This window comes from Oreochromis aureus, linkage group 3 (genome assembly GCF_013358895.1).
Source record: "Oreochromis aureus strain Israel breed Guangdong linkage group 3, ZZ_aureus, whole genome shotgun sequence".
NCBI classification, from domain to species: domain Eukaryota; kingdom Metazoa; phylum Chordata; class Actinopteri; order Cichliformes; family Cichlidae; genus Oreochromis; species Oreochromis aureus.
Window position 1 is genome coordinate 121026636 of NC_052944.1, and position 9554 is coordinate 121036189.

Sequence of the window (9554 nt, forward strand, 5' to 3'; positions counted from 1 at the left end):
ATGTGCCATAATGAGCAAATTGAGACATGTCCACTTGATACTCGTGTCTGCGGCTGGTGACCACTGTGGGAAGCTCATCAGTGGCTAGAAACACGCTGTTCACAAACCTCTTTCTGGCATCTGAATGCACGGCATGGCCTTTGTCCAAAACACGGTTTAGATCTGCTCTGGTAATGAATTCATCCTCGTGTAAGAATGACAGGAAAACCAAACTGTTAGCCATGCATTGCTGATTCCGGTACTTTCCATACTTAGCAGAGGCCTGGCTTCTGGATGCACAGATGCTACTCACTCGTGGATGACTTTCACTGTTTGCAACCTGTACATGAGACGGTCCTGGTGCTTCTCCATCATGCTGCGTTTGCGCAGTTACCTGGGGTTCAGTCTGAATTACCTGCTGTACTTTAGCATCTGGCACACATGCTGAGCAAACACCTCTCTTTACCACATCTGCATAAGACACTGCGGCTGTCTGAGCACTGCTCTGCACTTCTGGACTGGGAACAGTTGTAACAGACACTTTTACCTGCTCACCGGCCTGAGAAACATTTACCTGTTCTTTCTCCTTTTGCCATCTAAGCTTCTGGGACTGCGACCTTTGACCTTTTCTCGGCATTTTATTGAAGTACAAACTGAAGCTTATACGTATTTATACAAAGATATAAACAAAACTCCACCTGGAAACAGTGAAGAACTAATAACTTTTCAAGTTACTATTAAATCTGAAAAAAATGTAAATATAAATATAAAAATGTTCCAATGTTTTTATAAATATGTAAATAGATGTAAAAGGTTGACTTTACTCCAAACTCAATATAAAAGATATTCAGTTCTTTGAAAACACTTGGCTCAGATTTATTGTAGCTTTTTCCAAAACAGAATATTTTTACTTCTGATATTTTAACCAGACTTGTTAATGACTAGATCTTAGCTTCTGTAAAGGGATATACAGAATAAATCACAATCAATCAACAGGCTATAATAAAAGTCTTAGTTTTTAAGTAGAGCGTGTGTAAATCTTTCAGATATCTAAAATGTAAAGCAAATATAAACAGCTGTGGTGATGTGGTGATCAGATGACAGGCGATGAGGATTCTTCAGCTGGATGTTCTGCAGCAGTCAGGAAACAGGAAGTCTGGGTCCTCAGGGCAGCTTCTCGATGGCAATTGTGTCTGAACACTAAGTAACAGAAATGTCCCTAAATAATAATAGTATAAACCTACTATAGTCAAATGTTACAGTCAATGAAACAGACTAGCAAAATGTATCTGAAGTTATCTAGTTTAATATTTTTGTGAATACAGCAGTCTGAATGTGTCGTATAAAATAACAAGTTTATCTTATTACAAAAAACCTTTAAGGTGTAAATTTTATATAATGTATCCAAGTAATTGCACCTCTAAGCCAAACTATCAGTATTTATTCCAAAGTGTTCCAAGTAAAAATTAAAATTGTGTAAATAGTTTCTACTGTACTGTAATTCTATTATTGTAATTTCAACTTTCTACGTGTAATTTCCAGCAAAAAGACTGGATGTGAGAGAGTTTAACGACAGGAAAGAAGGAGCAGTGAGAGCAGAGATCTCTCAGAATTCTGTAACAGATCGATGAAGTACTGGTAACTTCAATTTCCCAAAAATGGGGCCATGTCAAAACTTGATTTCGCCAGACAAAACTTGATTCCATTCAAAATTTGATTCCAGTTAAAAACGTGATTTTTGATAACTTAGATAGAGCTTGTAGGATAGAGTGAAGCAAGATAGAACGGCTTGTCAAAATAGATCGAGTGGGGAGAGTGATAGGACAGACTGAATGGCTTGTTAATGATAGAGAGAGAGAGAGAGAGCTTCTGCAGCAGGCCACCTGTAAGACACAAAGGGACTGGAATTAGGCATATTTCCAATAAATGTAGCTTTCCAGTATTTTTCAGACAATAAGGCACACTTAAAATCCTTTAATGTTCTCAAAAATAGACTTAGCGCCTTATGTATTCATTCTGGCTGTGCTTACTGACTTCAAACCAATTCTATGTGGGACACGGCGCTGCAAAATCTCTCAAAATGTTGTAGTACAACTTGGGTAAGCTACCGTAGTTTGGAGCCTCACGGTGTAATTCGCACTGTGCTTCAACATAATATTATGCTGTGTGTGTGTGTGTGTGTGTGTGTGTGTGTGTGTGTGTGAATAAGGACCTGGCAACTGTTAAGAGCCATGCTTACGAAGCAGGTTTCAAACTGATCAGCTCATGAAGAATTTGATGGATTTGTGGAAGAGGAATAAACTGAAAAAGTGAATGTGTCGTTCTGTATTTTATGCGTTACAACTGAACAATGTTGCGGATTATTGTGAATGAGTTGAATACAGCTTGACTTATCTGGCTGTTTTGTTTGGCTTAATGTACCTCATGTTTAAAAAACAGACCCGTTCATTGCCCTTATGCCTTATAATCTGAAAAATACAGTGCATATTGCACTGAACGACAATGTTTAACAAATGGTGGTGGAACTGATATAAGGACATTTTTGCATTCTGTTAACACAATAAAAACAAACAGTGTATTGAATGAAACCAAGATGTGCTGCAACAGTTACCGTAAATATTATATGGTCCAAACAAACCTACACACTGACATTAGAGCAGTCAGTTTCAGGGACCCTGCTTTGCATTAACCTTACATCCAGTCAACTCAAATTTACTGATTCACAGGCCAAACTGAACACAAATCCTTTCTCACATTTGCCTAAAAACATCTTGATGATCACCAAGAGCTGTGCTGACTCACTGCACTAAACTGAGTCTCCTACAGTGAGAGACGAATTTCAGAAAAACACCAGCATTTAAGTCAAACATGATGCTGTTACTGTGATGGTCCAGAGTTCCTTTACTACTTCAGGACCTGCATCATGCCGTCAGGTCCTGAGCTTCAGATTAATCATACTTGGGATTCACAGCAGGAAACTTATGAGTTGATCCAAAACACACAAGGAACTCTGAACGAAACAAAACTCTTGGTGCAGACTAATCAGATTCTGGACTTCAATGAAACTGGAACTATACATGACTTGAAAACCGTATATTGGACCTTAATGAAACAAAATCTGAAAGTAGAGTTGTCCAAAACCCCCCCAGTGATGCAAGTGAGTCATTAATAGTTACTGTAAATGCTTGATGGTACTTATTGCTATTAGGACTATTAGACTGGGTATTAGACTGCAACATGTTTTTACGTTAGACCTCAGACAAACCTTTACTTACCAGACTTGAGACGATCAGATCAGCAGTCTAAAGAAAGGAAACAATAAATCAGATCACTGTTCAATGATTCAGACAGTTGAGCCTCTTCACACACAATCCAATTTACTGTGACATAAAATAACTAGTAAAATCCTCAATGTCTTCAAGCTTTTATGAACATTAGCTGCAGAGTCTCACATGGCTATAACGTGTAATAAAAGCATTCATACTACAGAAGTGCAAAGAATAGGCTCTAATATTTGTTGGCACAAATGCAGGATATACCAAATATTTCCAACACAGAAGCCTTGTCGCTTCTGTCATTTTCTATCAGAAGTCAGTTGTAATAAAATGTAAAGAACCACAACTTTAATGTCATTTCAGGTTAAAAACATTGAATACAAAGTAAGTGTTTAAATCAGAAGCAACAGGAAACCTCATCAGTTTTAGTCCATGTTACAGCAACAACAGTGGCGCACGATTTTTTTCTATTGAAATTAAAATTTCTTAAAATATTACAATAAAAAGTCCTTCCATTGTACCTGTTGCTCGGAATATTTATGTTTTGCAGTATGTCCCTTTTTGGCAACATTTAGATTTAATTTTAAAACACTGGCTTTAATATAGCTACTCACACTTTAGATTTTCTTACTTTTTATTATCACTTAAGGGTAAAAGTATCACTTGTTGTCACTCAGGCAAAATACTTCTAGTGTTTTGACTTCATGCTAATTCATAAACTAATTTGGACTTGATAAGCCATCAAAAATTAAAATCAGACATAAATGGGCTATTAAACTTCAGGGACAGTCAGAGGTCCTGTGTGGGGGCTTTGCTGCTACAGGTTATAAATCCTGACTGTGTTTTGGCCATGTAAAATACTAAACATTACCATCACTGTCTACTTACCAGAAAAGGCAAAACCAAAGATCTGTTCACTCTGTAGCAAAAGACAAAGAACAAAAATACAGAATGAGACAACTCAAATCAGCATCAGAGTCAATACTGCATCACTCTCTGGTCAAATATATTCAGGAAAATTCTTTGATTACCACAGCTGGAATACAAGCAACAGCTCCTCTCTGTTTTCTTTTTTTCTCTACACCCTAATAAAGATCGACCTCTTCATGAAGGTAATATGTGGTTTGATCCATTTGCAATAAACCACACAAGTTTCTTAGTCATGTAATGCTCTACAATTTAGGTTCGATTACATACCAGAGTAGATATCATAACCAATGATTTGCTACACCTAGAAATGCACGCTTTATCAAATGGTGACAATTTAAAAGCAGGCACCAATCACAAATGATAGCTTGTATCTAATGTTTGTAGCCTTTAACGTTTGAGGTGGCCTGCATTCAAATTCTATTAACACAATAAAAACAAACAGTCTGAAAACCTAAATTAAAATTCAGTAGGACAAGAACTTAGAAGTACACAGAAATTTACTCAGTATGATTTTTGGTAAAAATGAAAAATTTGGTGACACATGGTTCCTACACAGCAGTTTCTATATATTTCAGTCACATTTGGGCCATGTTTGATACACAGCAATAAGCACTGAATTAAATCTATGACAAACGTATGATAGCTGATATTAGGGCCTAATTATAAAAATGTAGTATAATGATAATTTCTTTGTAGATAATTTAATGATAAAAACCAGAAATGAGTCCTGAATGTGAGCTGTTGCATGTAAGGACTTTGCTTGAGATTCCCACATTTACTTAAAAAACAGCAACAACAAACAAACAAACAAACAAACACACATGACTTTCACATACAGTTCATCTTTTGCAAATGTGGGCAGGATTATTTTCAAAAACACAGCCTTGATTCTTTATTTTTTTTAAGTATCTGACCTCTAACAAATTTGTTAATGTTATGTTTTCATCCCACTTGTATTTTCCAAGTCATCATCACAAATGACAAAAAGCAGTTTTTAGACCGGGATTTAATTTCTGAAGAGAAAGAAGCTTTTGAAATCCTCAATGCCCTACATCAGGGGTCTCAAACTCCAGTCATCGATGGCTGGTGTCCTGTAAATTTTCCATATGTCCCTGTTGCAGCACACCTGAATAACATTAATAGGTCATTAGAAAGACTATACACTTAACTGCATGCTGAGGTGGCAATTCAACCATTTGCTTAATGTTACAGCAACTCACGAGTGAATGAACATGATGAAATAAAAGTATTTTAGAAGTACATTTTTCCAAACATATTTCTCAAATTTAATTGAGTAGGTAGGGTTAGGGGATGTCACCTCAGCATGAAGTCAAATTCTATACTCTTGCTAATGACCTACAAATTTTATTCAGGTGTGTTGTAACATGGACACATGGAAAAGCTTCAGAACACAGGCCCTTGAGAACTGCAGTTTGAGACCCCTGCCCTATGTGAAAAAATAATTTTCCCTAAACAGCTACTCATGAGCAGCTCAAGATAGGTTTACAAACAGACTTCTAAGGATTTGGAGACCCCACTAAACACAGCCCATCCCAGAGATTGTAGACAAAAAGGCAAAAACATTGACTGGCCGAACTGAACACAAATCATTTCTCACATTTGCCTACAAACATCTTGACGATCACCAAGAGCTGTGCTGACTCACTGCACTAAACTGAGTCTCCTACAGTGAGAGACGAATTTCAGAAAAACACCAGCATTTAAGTCAAACACGATGCTGTTACTGTGATGGTCCAGAGTTCCTTTACTACTTCAGGACCTGCATCATGCCGTCAGGTCCTGAGCTTCAGATTAATCATACTTGGGATTCCCAGCAGGAAACTCATGAGTTGTTCCAAAACACACAAGGAACTCTGAACGAAACAAAACTCTTGGTGCAGACTAATCAGATTCTGGACTTCAATGAAACTGAGAACTTTACATGACTTGAAAAACGTATATTGGACCTTAATGAAACAAAATCTGTCCAAAATCCCCCCAGTGATGCAAATCAGTCATTAATAGTTACTGTAAATGCTTGATGGTAATTGTTGCTATCAGGACTATTAGACTGGGTATTAGACTGCAACATGTTTTTACATTAGACCAGGTTGTTCTGCTTTGATTTTCTGTGCTTCATAAATAGAATCATCACTGTGAAATTGCTTTTTGTATTTATCCAGGTTATCCTTGTTAGATGATTTAAAACATTTAAAAGTGACAAAAAACATAAACAAAATAAATCTGCAAGAAAGAAAGTCTTTTCCCAGCACTGGACCTCAGACAAACCTTTACTTACCAGACTTGAGACGATCAGATCAGCAGTCTAAAGAAAGGAAACAATACATCAGGTCACTGTTTAATGATTCAGACAGTTGAGCCTCTTCACACACAATCCAATTTACTGTGACATAAAATAACTAGTAAAATCCTCAATTTCTTCAAGCTTTTATGAACATTAGCTGCAGAGTCTCACATGGCTATAACTGTAATAAAAGCATTCATACTACAGAAGTGCAAAGAATAGGCTCTAATATTTGTTGGCACAAATGCAGGATATACCAAATATTTCCAACACAGAAGCTTTGTGGCTCAAACATCAGATCACTGTTTAATGACTTAGACCGTTCTGCCTTATCACACGCAATCTGATTTACTGTGACATAAAATAACTAGTACAATCATTAATTTCCCTTAAGAACTTACTGTACTATAAAGAGGACTAATATTAGCTGCAGAGTCTCACATGGCTATAACGTGTAATATAAGCTTAAAGAATAGGCACCAATATTTGTTGGCACAAATGCAGGATATACCTGTTGGAAGGAATATTTATGTATTTTGCAATATTTCCCTTATTGTCAACATTTCTATTTAATTTTCAAACACACTGTATTCACTAAATAATTAATAAACTAATGTTAACTTCTAGCATAAATAGAGAACACACTGACTTTAATATAGCAAACACTGTGCAGTCACAGCTCTAGTTCTCTTAGTTTTTCTCATTGTTTAAGTGCTTAAAATCAGACATAAACGGGCTAATAAATTTCAGGGACATTTTCAGGGACAGTCAGAGGTCCTGTGTGCGGGCTTTGCTGCTTCAGATTACAAATCCTGACCATTTGTTTTTGCCCATCAGTAAATGGATGTCACAAAAAGCAAAACTACTGTATGTAAATTGTCAGACATGCTATACAATGACAGTGTCATATTGCTTCAGTTATAATCACTGTTTACTTACCAGCAAAGGCAAAACCAAAGATCTGTTTCAATCTGTGTAACAAAAGACAAAGCACAAAAATACAGAAAGAGACAACTCAAATCAGCGTCAGTCAATACTGCATTACTTTCGGTAGTCAAAAAGATTCAGTTAACTTCTGTGTTTACTACAGCTGGAATACAAACAACAACTGTCCTCTGTTTTCTTTTTTCTACACCTTATTAAAGATAACCATGTTCATTAAAGGTAATATGTGGTTTCATCCATTTGCAATAAGCCACACAAGTTTCTTAGTCATGTTAAACTCTAATAGTCTAAGGAGCTTGGAAAGAAAGTGTCTGGACTTCTTCACTGAAGAAGCTTCCTAGATGTGAAGAGGTGAAACGTCTTCTTGAAGTACAATGACCTGAATGACTGAGAACCTTCACATTCATAATGCTCTAATACTTTGCTGCTATTAGATAACGTAGTCAATATCATAAGCAATTATTTGCTACACCTATCACTGCACACTTTATCTAATGGTGACATCACAATTTCAAAGTATGCAACAATCATAAATGAAAGCTTGAATGATATATCTGTTTTTTATCTGGTTTTAACATTTGAGGTGGCCTACATTCAAATTCTGCTGCCTAAAAATATTATCAATTGCATACACCATCATTTAGTATAATACATGCTGTTGTTTTAAAACAAATATCTACATACTATAATATTAATGGCCCACTGTTGCATTTTATTTATTTGAAGTTAGCCCTTTTTGTTTTTAATTTCATTCATGTTCCATAAAGAGAAGTGTCACAGACCTCCAGATTTTGGTTATATTTAAAAGTAGGACTGCACAAAACAGTTCTTAAGAATTAAAAAGTCAACTCTTATTGTTCTTACATTAACTATGTGTTTTATCCTCAGTCTCCCTTCCCTTAATTAACCTGCAACACAGACACACGCGCATACAAGCACGTGACTCTTTTTCTCCCGCTGATCAGCCAGAGGCTCCTATTAAGTCGCCACACCTGGTGCTTCAGCAGTTATTGGTTCTAAGATGGCGGTTAAATACCTTTACAACCTGAAGAATGAGCCTGTTTTAACCTACCTACTGATTTGTGAGGAGTAGAACTAACTGCACCTTCTGTAACAGTCTTAGAAACACTAACACACCAAATGAAGCTAATAAAACAACACTAACTGTAGTTTACAGTCAAATGAACCGTCTTCATTTCACACCGGGCTAATAGGAGCTAGGCATTAGCATTAGGTTGTTAGCATTAGCTCATAAAACACGCTTTAATAATACAACTTTTTACTAAAAAAGCATTCATTGTGTTACTTTAATCAGAGTTATACTTGACTGGATTTATAAGTCACTAACAAAAGCTCGGTAAATCCCTCAAACAGCTTATAAACATTTCTTTTCAGAGAAGAGAAGAGAGAAGTAGCTCTTACCGCAGCGATCGGGAAGTGGGCGGAGACGTGCGAGTGAGCCGGAGTCAAAAAAAAAGAGGCGTTTACTGGTAGTGGGAAATCCCGCCAGTACAAAAAGTTGGCATTGAAAACGTTAAAATATATGTAAATCTATTATTATATGAGATTTATTTGCTACAGAAAAAAACTAGCAGAACTTGAAGTATATAAATTGAATAAATATTCCAAACAGGATTATTAGAATTTTAAATAATGGTTAAAATTCATTAATAAATATAAGGTTACTATGTTAAAATGTAATATATATTAATACATTTATTTAACTGACAGGATCAATAAGAACAGTCTTCTCCTCAACAACAATACCAAGGAGCTGGTGATGGAGTGCACAAGACCTAAAAAAAACAGTGCAGGACAGTCTGCAATGATGGGGAGTTAGACATTGTGCAGAGCAGATGCAGAGCAGAAGTTGTATTCTAAAATGGAGAAGAATTAACACAGTCACCTAAGCATCCTCACAGGACAGCAGAAAGTACAGTAACAGGTTCCTGTCACTGAGGTATTCTGAGCTAAATGGACTTGGCACCACTCGTTTACCTGTGCTATAGTGAGGCAAAGGTGTGGTTGTCTACAACAAGGCTGTGTTCAGCAAAGGCTTTAAAGACAACCATGCAAACTATAAATAAATAACATAGCAGTTATACTTAGTCTTTTTACAC

At 36.4% G+C, this 9554-nt stretch overlaps 1 long non-coding RNA gene across 1 annotated transcript; it reads right to left on the reverse strand.

The window, feature by feature from the left end:
• Window positions 1-830: 830 nt before the first annotated feature.
• Window positions 831-7143, reverse strand: LOC120437996. The gene is made up of 4 exons (XR_005611567.1): window positions 6484-7143; window positions 4143-4173; window positions 3255-3281; window positions 831-1862 (listed from the first exon to the last, which is right to left on the reverse strand). It is a non-coding gene; the product is annotated as an uncharacterized LOC120437996 (long non-coding RNA).
• Window positions 7144-9554: the final 2411 nt, after the last annotated feature.